We start from the raw sequence: 12,744 nt of genomic DNA, 5'->3' as shown, positions 1-12,744 counted from the left end.
ATTTCTCTTTAACGCTTTCATGGGATGCAATGATTTTGTTGATCTCTGCTTGCTCTCAACTACAAGAAATTGAAGAGCAGAGAAATGTGACTCCAAATTTGTGTTTGCTTGTGGAATGTGATGATTATCATTCTCCTGACACCATGGAATGATACTGTATCATGAAATGAACTTTTTTACCCAGAGTACAATTAGAAAGTTCAATGAGCCACTCTAATATTGGCCCATTGCATACATTATATAATTCTGATTCATTCTCAACGAAGATATTTGGTATGAAAGAGATAAGGGCCGTATTTTCAGAAGTTGGGATTTCAAACTTTATATTTCTTTTTTCTATATTTTTCCTAAGTCAGTGACTTCTTTGGCAAATCTGCACTGTGTTAAAACTTCAGAAACAAAACAAAACAAATCTAAAACCTCCATAAAATAAAAATCTTTCTCATTATTTAAAGCATAAACTTGTGGAATAGATGACTTCAGCACTGCATTTGAACATGGAAACAAAATCTCTTAAAGAGGTAAAACATTTTCTCTCTACAAAACTAACCATGCCTTGAGGCGTTTCTATAATAAAAACTGAGAGCAATCAGCCCGGAATGGAGATTGTGCCTGGAGAACACATAATCAGTATAATCAAATTATTATCCTGTCAAGAAAGAAATGTGTCCTTACAAAACCCAGCATCTAGGAATACCCAGCGGGCTTCTAGAAACTGTTCAACTTACTGTTTGTACTGAATGACAGTTTCTCAGATTTGTACATAGGAAGGGAACAAATAAAAGAAAGGACTTGACAACAGGAAACATTCATTATTGAGTGCTGAGAAAGAAAGAGACACTCTATGGCATAACATGTACAGGACAGATAAGGAGAAAAAGGATCGGAACCTCAGGCTGAATTTCACGGGAAGGAGCTAATACCCTGGTCTCCAGCAGTCTCCTCTACCATGTCTGGAGACTGATTAATCTCTGCCCTTTCCACCTTTAAAACAATGTGATTTTACGTTCCTACTCATAAGTCAGCCCAAGTAAATTCTTAGGGTAGGAACCTATGAACCTTTATCTAGTACCTACTAATCCCTCCAATGAAAATATTTTGAAATTATACGTTGACCTTTAGTGATTATAAAACTTGGGCTTGAAAAATGACTTGGTGTCTAAAAGCACTTGCTGAAATGAGGTGGTTCCCAGCAACCAATTGGTGACCTGCAAACCCAGTTCAGAGAGATTTTTTCCTACCCCTGGCCTTGTTAGGCACCAAGCATGCACATTATGCACATATATAAATGCAGAAGAAATGTTCATACACAGAACATATAAATAAATAATAATTATTATTTCCAAATAATTACAAAAGATCTGAACCTTGATATCATGAGAAAATCATTGTTTAACTTCCTGTTACCTGGCATTTTTTTTTTTAAATAAAAGTTTGGTTTAGTTGGGAAAAATGCAATTTATTTTTCATAATCTCTGGCACCTCAACCATTTTTCCATGTTCTTATATAACATCACATTTATAATTTTAGTTTTATACCACTATCATTATGCTTAGCTTATGTTAGTTTGTTACTATGCATAGATAAGTACTTAATCAGGATGACTTCTAATCACTACAACTAAGCTTTGGCACAAAAATAGCCTTACATCTAAGAGATGCATTTTAAAATTTCAAATATTTGTGAGTAGTATATGTGTTATTCTGCCTCCAGCTTATTGTTTCATGAAATCATTAATTTTATTATTAATTATTAATTTTAATTAATTTTTATTTTTAATAATTTTTATTCACCTTAGCAATTAATTGGAATTACTGAAATTGTAAATAAGTACAAAATGAAATGTATGTTTGTATGTGTGTATATATACATATCTATATGTGTATATATATATATATATATATATATATATGAATAATATCCAGTATTCAGCAGCTCTAAAACAGAATTTTAAAACTAGTAGAAAATTTGGTGGTCTTAAATGTGTTTATTTAAGGTCATACAATATCAGAATAAAGCGTGCCTGTTCTCTCTTATGTGTAGAACCTATTAATAAATATATTTACTTTTGTAGCAAAAGTACAGGTGGGCACATAGTAACATGAAGAAAATTAGAGAAAGAGATATATGAAGAGATGAGGGAGGACTGAATAAGGGTAATTCACATGAGCTTTGGTAGAGAATAAAAAGCTAATTCTTTTTCTAATTCTACTTCCGTAATGAATTTTTTGTCTTTTTTGGTAGATACATAAAACTATTGAGTATTAAAAGTATAAAAGTTAATGTATACTTTGAAATGCCTCTTCTAATTGTATACAATTTTATTGAGTTGTTTAGTATTCTTTATTATTATTATTATTATTTTCTTTATTTACATTTCAAATGCTATCCCGAAAGTTTCCTATACCCCTCCCCCCCACCTCTGCTCCCCTACCCACCCACTCCCACTACTTGGCCCAGGCCTTGCCTTGTGTTTGGTTTCTGTAATAGATGTTTGTATCACTTGAAAAGTTTTATTTTAATAATAAAGATCACCAAACTAAAGAATAGTAAGTCTATTTAATGTTTATGAACATTATGTTTTAGTAATATATTTTACTACTATTCAAACCTTTTAGTAAACTCTGTACAAAGTTGTGTACAAATGAATAGTAAATTATTTGGAGTCTGGATGTTAACTTACAAGCCTCAGTCAACAGTTCAGGCTACATCAAGTCTATAAAAGTGTTGGCAAACACAATAAACATGCTATAGTCTTTGGAGAAATGAAATCTTCTAGAGGACATACTCTTTTAGGAGAGTGAAGACTGTATGGTAAGACTACATGGTATTTTCCAACTTTTCTTAACACTAGTTGTTTATGCTGATAGTGATAATTCATACTGAAAATTTTGTCCATGGCCTTTCTTGTGAAAAGCAAGTTGATGATACAGAACTATGAAGAAATACATTAGAAATTTATAATTCTATTGTTTCTGAAATGTAAACCTAATTTACAAATTAAAGATTTAACTTTATCATTGTTTCTATAAATATATTCTATACATAAATAAAAAATTTAGATGATAGAGGAACATTTGAGTTAAATCCATCATGAAGAATGATTCCACAAAATTAAAAGACAATGATTGGGGAAATCAAATTTGGGCTAGGAAAGAGTTTGAAACCCAATGGTTACATTGAAACTGAGTCATTAATGGCTTACATATTACTTCATAGTTGATCAAAACTCGAAGCCAAATTTTGAAACTTTTCAATTCTAAAATTAAAATAGGTGCATTTTCATGTTCTTGATTAATAGTATATTTTATATGTTCACTTCAGACCAAAATAAATATATAATACAAATAAAACAAAGGAAATATTGTTTAATGTACTTGTTCTCTATCATATTTTCTGTATTTATTTAATGTATTAACAAATATCCACAAGACATTCTCTACTGTGATTTATTTATGGGAGGGACACTTGAATTTAATATGTTTATTGGGTATAATGCAAGTAAATCAAAAGATGCTATAATTCATATCTAATATGCATAAATATTATTAATCTAATGTTTTATTTTTTATATTTTTTAATTTGGTATTTTTATTATATGTTTTCTTCACTTACTTTTTAAATGCTATCTCCTTTCATAGTTTCCTCTCTGAAAGTCGCCTATACCCTCCCCTGCCCTGCTCCCCAACCCACCCACTCCTGCTTCCTGGCACTGGCATTCATTCCTCTGTACTGGGGCATATAATCTTCACAAGACTAAGGAACTCTCCTCCCATTGATGGCCCACTAGGCCATCCTCTGCTACATATGCAATAGAGACACAAGCTATGGGGTGGGGGGTACTGCTTAGTTCATATTGTTGTTCCTCCTATGGGGTTGCAGACCCCTTTAGCTCCTTGGTTACTTTCTCTGGATCCTTCATTGGGGGCCCTGTGTTTCATCCAATAGATGACTGTGAGCATTCACTTCTGTATTTACCAGTCACTGGCATAGCCTCACAAGAGATAGCTATATCAGGGTACTGTCAGCAAAATCTTGCTGGCATATGCAATAGTGTCTGGGTTTGGTGGTTGTTTATGGGCTGGATCCCCAGGTGAGGCAGTCTCTGGATGGTCGTTCCTTCAGACTCTGCTCTGAACTTTGTCTCTGTAACTCATTCCCCAGGTATTTTGTTCCCCATTCTAAGAAGGAACGAAGTATCCACACTTTGGTCTTCCTTCTTCTTGAGTTTCATGTGTTTTACAAATTGTATCTTGGTTATTCTAAGTTTCTGGGCCAATATCCACTTATCAGTGAGTACATATCATGTGTGTTCTTTTGTGGTTGGGTTACCTCACTCAGGATGATATCCTCCAGACCCATCCATTTATCTAAGAATTTCATAAATTCCTTGTTTTTAATAGCTGAGTAGTACTCCACTGTGTAAATGTACCACATTTTCTGTGTCCATTCCTCTGTTGAAGGACATCTGGGTTCTTTTCAGCTTCTGGCTGAAATAAGGCTGCTATGAACATAGTAGAGCATGTGTCCTTATTACCAATTGGAAGATCGTCTGGTTATATGCCCAGGAGGAACCGCAAACTGATTTTCCCTACTTTCTCTGGTTTTATGTGGAGTTCCTTGATCCACTTAGTCTTGACTTTGTACAAGGAGATAAGAATGGATCGATTCACATTCTTCTACATGATAACTGCCAGTTGTGCCAGCACCATTTGTTGAAAATTCTGTTTTTTCCCACTGGATGATTTTAGCTCCTTTGTAAAAGATCAAGTGACCATAGGTGTGTGGATTCATTTCTGGGTCTTCAATTCTATTCCATTGATCTGCCTGTCTGTTGCTGTACCTGTAACATGCAGTATTTTTTTTTTTATCACAATTGCTCTATAGTACAGCTTGAGGTCAGGCATGGTGATTCCACCAGAGGTTCTTTATTGTTGAGAATAGTTTTTTGATTTTTTGATGGATGTTTTGAGTTAGGATCTTTTTGTATTTTGCATTTTCTTTAATTTTTTTTTTTTTTTTGTCCATGTTTCCTATGAAATCTTCTGCATCCGAGATTCTCTCTTCCATCTCTTGTATTCTGTTGCTAATGCTCGCATCAATGATTTCTGCTTTCTTTCCTAGGATTTCTATCTCCAGAGTTGTTTCCCTTATTGTTTCTACTTCCATTTTTAGATCTTGGATGGTTTTGTTCAATTCCATCACCTGTTTGGTTGTGTTTTCCTGAAATTCTTTAAAGGATTTTTGTGTTTCCTCTTTAAGGACTNCTACCTGTTTAGCAGTGTTCTCCTATATTTCTTTAAGTGAGTTATTAATGCCCTTCTTAAAATCCTCTACCAGCATCATGAGATATGATTTTAAAACCGAATCTGGTTTTTTGGGTGTGTTCTGGTATCCAGGACTTGCTGTGGTGGGAGTACTGGGTTCTGATGATGCTGAGTGGTCTTGGCTTTTGTTAGTAAGGTTCTTACATTTGCCTTTTGCCATCTGGTAATCTCTGGTGTTAGATGTTCTAGCTNNCTCTGGCTGGAGCTTGTTCCTCCTGTGATTCTGTTAGCCACTGTCAGCATTCCTGGGAGGCCAACTCTCTCCTGAGTCCCAGAGCTCTCCTCTGGCAGGGAATGTGCTCAGAGGTCTGGGTCTCAGCTCTGCCTCCTGGCTGAGGATGGAGGTCTGAAGGGACCCTGTTCAAGAAGCTCTGTTTCTTCAGCGGTCTGCTCTCCTGTGTGGACTGGTCTCTGAGAGACCCGGGATACAAGATGAAGATCTTGTCTGAGTCCTCCATGGGGCCCACCTATTGTTGTAATTTACCATTACTCATGTTAGAGTAAGAATAGAGATAGGTACATGTAGTCTCTTGAATCTGCTCTGAGAGTTTATTTTTGGTCAGGTGAACCTGACCTTTACTTGCATAAGAATATCAAGAAGGATTTTTTTTAAGTCTTTAATTTCATTATTTCTTATTTTTATTTCTTCCTTTAAAAAAATTGGATACTTTATTTATTTACATTTCAAATGTTATCCCTTTTCCTGGTTTCCCATTCACAAACACCCTATTCCATCCCCCCACCCCGCTTCTATGAGGGTGCTCCCCTACCTACCCACCCACTCCCACCTCATTGCCCTCAAATTCCCCTAAAGTGGGTCATGAAGCCATCATAGGATCAAGGGTATCTCTTCCCATTGATGCCAGACAAGGCCATCCTTTGCTACATATGCAGCTGGAATCATGAGTCCCTCCATATGTATTCTTTGGTAGTTTAGTCCCTGGGAGCTCTGGGGGGTCTGGTTGGTTGATATTGTTATTCTTCCTATGGAGTTGAAAACCTCTTATATATCTTGAGCTTTTCCGTGTTAAATAGGTTCAAAGTCTATGGTAGTTTTGTGCATTTGAAGCAGCATTTATTACTCATCTCATTCAACTTTATTTCTTTTACTCCTGGGTACCAGTTTTATTTATTTGAATTCTCATTATATTTCACCAACTCACAGATGTCAAATGTTTAACACATAACTATGGAAAGGTCAATAAAGGGCTTCATATTTTCACGTATGAGTATTTAATGAACTCTTTAATGAGGTACAAGTTAATTTTAAAAAGGTTTAGAAAAGAAATGAAATGCTTAGCTTTGTTTTCAACTTTGCCCTTTTATAATCATGGAATCTAAATTTTACATAAAATATTGATATTCCTGCACAAAAATGGTATGTATTTTTACCTATAGAAACTTATAAAACAGAATATTTTCTTTGTAAAATACAGCTAACTTAAATGCAATTATACTTTTTCAAAATTTTAAATAAGGTAAATAATTCCTTCATTTCAGTTAATATGCTTTTTATAATTAGACATCATCTTCTAGTATTTTAAAATATCTTCATTCTACTATTCAGTTATTTTTAGTAAAACTAATTAAGTTAAAATTTTCCATGGATTCTTTAATAAAAGTTATATTTGAAAAGAATAAAATTTCACCATTTTCTTCTCTTGCATATAAGCGTTATACATTAACATGGCTTGTTATCAAAAGCTATCTCTCTTGCAAAGTTTATTTTTCTTCCATAAACATAGTGACACAGGAATGTCCATTCCTATAATTATTCCTTTCCATCATGACTCTCCAACTGTAATAAGGGCTGCTCTTCCCTGATGATTGGCTGTAACCACTGAGCTCTTCATGAATATACTTGTCTGAAATGGAAAAACATTACCGTTTTCTAGTGTGTATAAAATCTGCTCAACATCTTGTCTCTAATGTGTTTATGTACAGGTATTATGAAGACTTTTGAGTCTTTGATCTGGGCAAGCATAGGAGAGAACAGAATACTCACCTTTAAACAAGGACAGGAATCAGAAATCCCATCACTTCCACATATGCTTTGATTAGCAAATAAACTAAAACCGTGCTGTTTCTCACACATACCTTCTAGTATTCTTCCAACCCAGATCTAAATTACAGCCTTGAAATAGAACCCTGTCATCATACTCTGAGATCTTAAATCTTTGGTGATATAATCATCTCTTGCAGTCATTTAGAATGTAGACAAGGTAGATGACTTGTGGACTAACACTGAAGACCAGAAAACTCAATCACAGGGTCAATAAGATTCAAAGACTATTTATGTTGCCTTCATGAGAGACTCTAAATAATGAGTGTTTCTCATAACTATGTACAGATGTTTGACTAAAGATTAAAATTATGGAGTCCATGACTTTTGTTTAGACTTTTGTTTATAGAAGCAAACTATTTGAAGTCCAATAAAAAAAAATTAAAAAAACTCAGAAATTTCAAAAAATACAAGTCTTACAATATGTCAATATAACAAAGTGGATTGTCTAAAAGAATTTTAAGGATAAAAGTAAGTACCTTAGGAGCTAGTTAGATGTCTCAGAAGTTAAAAGCACTGGCTACTCTTTCAGAGGACCTTGGTCTAATTCCAAGGGTGCAGATGGTATCACAAAACCATCTGTAGCTGCTGTACCAGGGAGAACAATGCCTTCTTTGAATAAATACGTATCATAAAAAAATATCAGTGTGTGTGTGTGTATATATATATATATATATATATATATATATATATATATAGAGAGAGAGAGAGAGAGAGAGAGAGAGTATTGATGCAAAATACCTCAACAGCCCAGATTCATCAGATTAAAAAAAAAGGGATACATAAGGATAACATATAAGAACACAGAAAGGAGTGGAATTAGTCTCTTTGAGAAGGCTAGGCATTATTATTGCCATACTGAACTTTAAAAATAAGTGGAAATTTATCTTTTTCTGCCAGCACTTGTCCTAGCTTCATATACCCATAGACCATGGACCTTTCTCATCAACCCCTATCACCCAACATCATAGACAGACTTTACACAGACTCTTCAGGGTCTGTCTTTATGTTAAATGGAGTCCTTGTCACTCATTATGATAATTCCTACATGCCACAGTTGGACATTATAACAAAAGCCACCATCAATCTTCAGAGTCATGCAATCTAGGCCCAGAGTACACATCTACAAAGTATTCCTGCACCTAAGGCTCAGGGGGGCTTTGCAGAAGAGGGAACAGAAAGATGGCAAGAGGAAGCAGATCAAGGAGTTTGCTCTAAGACTTGTCTCCTAGTTAGAAGCTATCCCCATAATATTTCACCCTCATGGCTGCCCAAAAGTGAATGGAACAAGAACAAAACCAGTGATCATGCCAAACTGGATGAGAAAAAGTCATAAGGCTTCAACTCTATACAGAGAACTACAGAGAACTAAATAAAGCTTGCGGTAGAGGGAGTGGCCCTCAAAGGGGAAGTATGTACCAACTGGTTGTCCAGTACAAATGATCAGCCCTGAAAAAATACTTATACCTAACAATGCACAGATGCAGCAGGTTGTACTTAGGAATATTCATATATATATATATACAAGTACACATATACATACAATAATGAAAAGAGAGGTCGTGAATTTGGAGAAGAGCAGGAAGGGTGTATGGAAGAGTTTGTAGAGAAGAAAGGGAAGGGGAATATTGTAATTAAATTAAAATTGCAAACATAAACAACACATTCAAACAGAAGCCAATTAATTTTTCAAGAAATATTCTAAATGTTACAATGGTTTCCAAACATAGAAGTATTGAAATTATTGTGAATCTCGTCAGCTTTACCTTTTTAATGCTAATAGGTGACCGAAGCTGGCTCTCAGAAGGTTTTGGGAAGAAAAAAAAAAAAAAAAGTCCATGATGAAAAAAAAAAAAGCAATTTTCTCAGATAGCTTGTAATGAAAATTAGACTAGATTCGAAAGGAAGATCAAAAGTTGAAATGGTCAAGTCAGATACACAGTAGAAGATGAGTACGAGGCTTTTAGTAGGGGTTGCAATAATCTAAATGACCAAATAAGAGGAAGCATGGGGTTCTAGAACAGCAACATCAGGCCAATTGCCTCACCTCTTGGAAGACTTAGAGCAGTGGTTTTCAACTTGGGGGTCATATATCATATATCCTGTGTATCAGATACTTCCATTATACTCTGTAAAACTATCAGAGTTATGAATTATCATCAAAATAATTTTGTGGTTGGAAGTGACCACAATATGAAGAACTCTATTAAAGGGCCTCAGCATAAGGATGTTTGAGAACCACTGCCTTAAAGGAACATATATAAAATAGGATTGTCATTTTATATTATTTCTTGCTTCTAATTGGAGCTATTTTTTCAGACTAGACTGTGAGGAATACTCTTCCATCTATTTCAGGAAAGAGATGCCTTAACAGTTCATAGAAAAGGTGTTAACTAAGGACAAATGCATCTCTTCTTGGTAGTTGTGGAAAATACAGTTCATCATTAACAGCACTAGTGACACCTACAGGATGGGAGGGATATGGTACTGATCAAGTGGCTAACAGGCTTCTGACAGGCAAGGTCAATGGTTAGCATATGCATAGTCAGAGATGGACAGAAGGGAGCTTCTGCACCTTGTAAATGGATAGGCAGTACGTCAGTAGTGCACTGGTAGCTTCTTGATTGGAATATTGAAAAAATAAAGAAATTAATGTCCTCCCTTGGCTGAGCATTTGATACTCACTCAGGTAACTAACTATCCCTACAGAAATTACACCAGCCTCTCTCCCACAACCCCTTCTTACCATCTGATATTCCTCTCGAATTTCATTATTTTCTTACTCTTCTTATAAAATTTGAATGGCCTTTGTAGATTCACACAAGACCATGGCTTTAATATCCAGTGGTGGGAGACAAGTAATTTAGAGCAAATGACTATAGGTGATCTTTAGAGACAAAAACTTTATGTAAAATACCCTCAGTCCTTGAGTCAGGAACAACTGGACTTTGAAAGGTATCACCCATTCTAAGAAAATCCCTGCTTCAAGGATCTAAGATACAAATCAGTTAATTCATTTTTTTCTACTGAAAATCTAGCTACATAAGAAACAGATAATGAAAGCATAAGTTCTAACATTCTTTAAGATTTATACATACAGAAAATATCATATGAATTTCCTCTCATTGTGCCACATCAATGTTACATGTTCAGGAATGCTTAAATACTCGCATGAACTGATAACTTCATTCTCTCCCAGTGTTGTGGTGAGAGATATTTACCCTGTGCCTGCCTCACCCTTGACTTTGGATGTGTGGATGTTTCGGTGGGATTTCCTTTTAAATCTTGATCAATTTCCTTTACTTATGATACTGAAATCAGAAATCTTGGATGTTTCACATATGAGTGTATTCTCTTCTAGGTATGCTTCAAGGGAATGATCAAGATGGAACTGCAATTTGACAACAAAGTATAGTAGGAATCAACTAATTGCTCAGTAGATTAATCTGGAAACTTCCTTAATAAAAGGTGACAATATCACTAATTATGGAACACCAAAATCCAGGTGGAAATGTTCAAATAACTTCTAGTCATGACAATTAAAATTGTATCTTGTGAATTCAACTCCATTTGTTCTACCCATCTGTAAGGAAGCAGACGGAAAAATAAGTAACCCTTAGCTATTACAAGAAGCTACAAGAGTTATGGGAAGGCACATATGAGACAGTAGCTATTCTGTATTCAGTAGACTTGAGAAAGTAAGTCATGAGTGTTAAACTTCTGAGATCTGGAAGATTATCTTATTAATGCATTAAACTGAACAATGGTATAACACTACCATGAATTATATGAGCTACCATTCTGATAGGGTGTTGTTTTAGTCAATAACTTTTATGCATAAAGAATGCTACAGTTACATTTTAATAAGTGGAAGAGCTTGTGTACTTTCATCTCTCGTATGAAAACAATCTGGAAGTGTTTTTACTGTTCACCCCTGTCTTGTATTGTGTGATATGAGCATATGTACAATGTTTATGTGCATGTGTGTATGAGTCAACATAATACACCAAAATATATGTAGAAGTCAGAGGCCAACCTTAGGTATTGCCTGACAACTTGTTTGAGACGGACCAATATTTAATTACCCTTACCCTCATAAAAGTGGATTCTCATGATTAAATATTGGTCCTAATCTGGAATAGCAAGTGCTTTACCAATGTAACCCCCCCCCCCCACACACTCACACACACACTAACCCTGGAAAAGTCTTCCAAGTGATAGTATTACACTGAAGTATGCTTCAGGATCTCAGATGGATATATGTTTTAACTTAGCAATTCTCATCTAGCAATAGATGCAGAAGAACAAACTGCGCAAGAGTTTAATGGTGTTTATGAAAATGAACAGCATGAAATAAAGCAGGAGTACCTGAATGTTTTATAAGTGCACATAGAAGAAACCAGTGCAGCCTTTAAAGAGGTGCATAGTTTTAAATTGCTTTCCCAAAGCTGAGAAGGTATGAGGCACTTAGGTTTGGACTAATGAAAATGATAAAGAAAAACATTGTATTAGTTTCTGCTTAAATGGACAAGAGAAACCTAATACATACAATGTGTAGTGCCTTCCTGCTACATGTCTTACAATATGCGGGACAATTTATTTACACTCTGTCCTTTAAGTGATTCAACTGTACAAAGGGGTAGAAGAGTTGATCCTATCCATGGAAAACGTTGGGGCTGATAAAAATATTATGCCTCTAAGCACAATCCCCTTATTTGTAAGTTATGCAATCGAGGTAGCAAAATGAATAATAGTTTATTTAGTAGACTTAATTCTAGGTTAATTTTGTCTTTTATTTAAAAGAAGACTGTGCCTTGTGACACAAGGTAGGAAATGAACTTTCAGTTATTTTGTTTTAATGCACTCAGAACTAGTAAATTTTCTAAGCTTGTAAGCAATAAGCATCCAAAGGTCAGACAGCCAAAACAAAACAAAAAGTAGAGTTTGATTTTAGTGTGATTCAAGTTTGTTTCTTTCTCTAACTTGTATTCTTTTAAATGTAAAAGATTTGTCTGGAGGAATGCAAATCCCTTTGCAAAATCGTTAGATGGCAGAAATTGTATATTGAGTGGCCATTCTTTTCTTTTCTTTTTCTTTTTTATTTTTTTTTGGATATTTTCCTTACTTACATTTGAAATGTTATCCCCATTCACTGTACCATACCCCTCTCCCGGAAATTCCCTATCCCATATCCCCTCCCACTGCTTCTATGAGGGTGCTCTCCCACCCCCCCCACCCACTCCCACCTCACTGCCCTCGAATCTGAGCCTTCACAGGACCAAGGGCCTGTGCTCCCACTGATGACTGACAAGGCCATCCTCTGCTACATATGCAGCTGGAGCCATGGGTCCCTC

At 35.2% G+C, this 12,744-nt stretch overlaps 1 protein-coding gene across 8 annotated transcripts in view; it reads right to left on the bottom strand.

Moving 5' to 3' along the window:
* Positions 1-12,744, bottom strand: part of Cdh18 (cadherin 18) — an 834,629-nt gene that overhangs the window by 283,843 nt on the left and 538,042 nt on the right. The gene's annotated exons all lie outside the window — the stretch shown is intronic.

Source organism: Mus pahari, chromosome 11 (assembly GCF_900095145.1).
Source record: "Mus pahari chromosome 11, PAHARI_EIJ_v1.1, whole genome shotgun sequence".
Taxonomy (NCBI): Eukaryota; Metazoa; Chordata; class Mammalia; order Rodentia; family Muridae; genus Mus; species Mus pahari.
The sequence above is the reverse complement of the archived record's forward strand: the minus strand, read 5'-3'. Positions and strand labels throughout refer to the sequence as shown.